This window comes from Octodon degus, unplaced genomic scaffold (assembly GCF_000260255.1).
Source record: "Octodon degus isolate 3935 unplaced genomic scaffold, OctDeg1.0 scaffold00208, whole genome shotgun sequence".
Classification (NCBI taxonomy): Eukaryota; Metazoa; Chordata; class Mammalia; order Rodentia; family Octodontidae; genus Octodon; species Octodon degus.
In genome coordinates this window covers 292002-292898 of record NW_004524784.1, presented here as the reverse complement: position 1 = coordinate 292898, position 897 = coordinate 292002, and positions in this window count along the sequence as shown.

Sequence of the window (897 nt, the reverse complement as noted above, 5' to 3'; positions counted from 1 at the left end):
AACCCAGGACCTCCATTCTGAGCTTTGTCCCTATCCTTTTATTTTCTTTTGAAATACAATCCTGTTAAGTCACTAAATTGCCCACTCTGTAATTCTCCCTATAATCCTGTAGACTCAGCCTTCAAATGCTGGGAATAAGTTTTTTTAGGGGAAGGCCCATGGGGCTCTGGAAAACTCTGACCCTTGGCTCCTAGTGTATAGGCATGGAGCTTGTGCTGGTGTAGGTCAAACATGTTAAGAACTTAGGAAAACTCTGGGAAGTCCATGGGACTTTGGTGAGATGCTCTATGCAAACAGAATATACAGGCACCAAGATTTCCTAGCGCTTGGTTCAAACATTTAAGAACTTTGGAGGACTCTGGGCAGCCCTGAGGGCTCTGGTAAGTGTGTCTCCTGGACCCCAGGTGACAGGCATGGAGCTTATAGGGGTACTAGTCCAAGCTTTTAAAACCTTAGGAAGTCTCTGGGAGACCCATGAGATCCTGGTGAATCCTGCCCAGAACCACCACCTCACTAAAGCTTTGTTGAGTATCAGCCAGTGGCCCCCACTGGAAGTGAGAGCCAGCCTTGGAGAGGCCTACTCCATATCCCACTGTAGTAGAAACCTTACTGACCCATGCCTCACCACTCTCCCACCACTGGTAAGTCTGGGTGGCTACTGGGAGATTAAAAAATGCCAAAGAGCAGGAGCAAAAGGCAATCTGAATCCTCCAGCCCACTCAGAACAAATCCAGGAGACAAAGACATACAAGAATCTGGAAATTACACAACTGAAATCTCTGAAATGATAAAAAACTGAAGTAAAGAAACAGGGGCTGGGAAGATACTTCAGTAGAATAAGCGCTTCCCTGACAAGTGCAAGGGCCTGAGTTCAATTCCCGGTTCTACAAAAAAAAA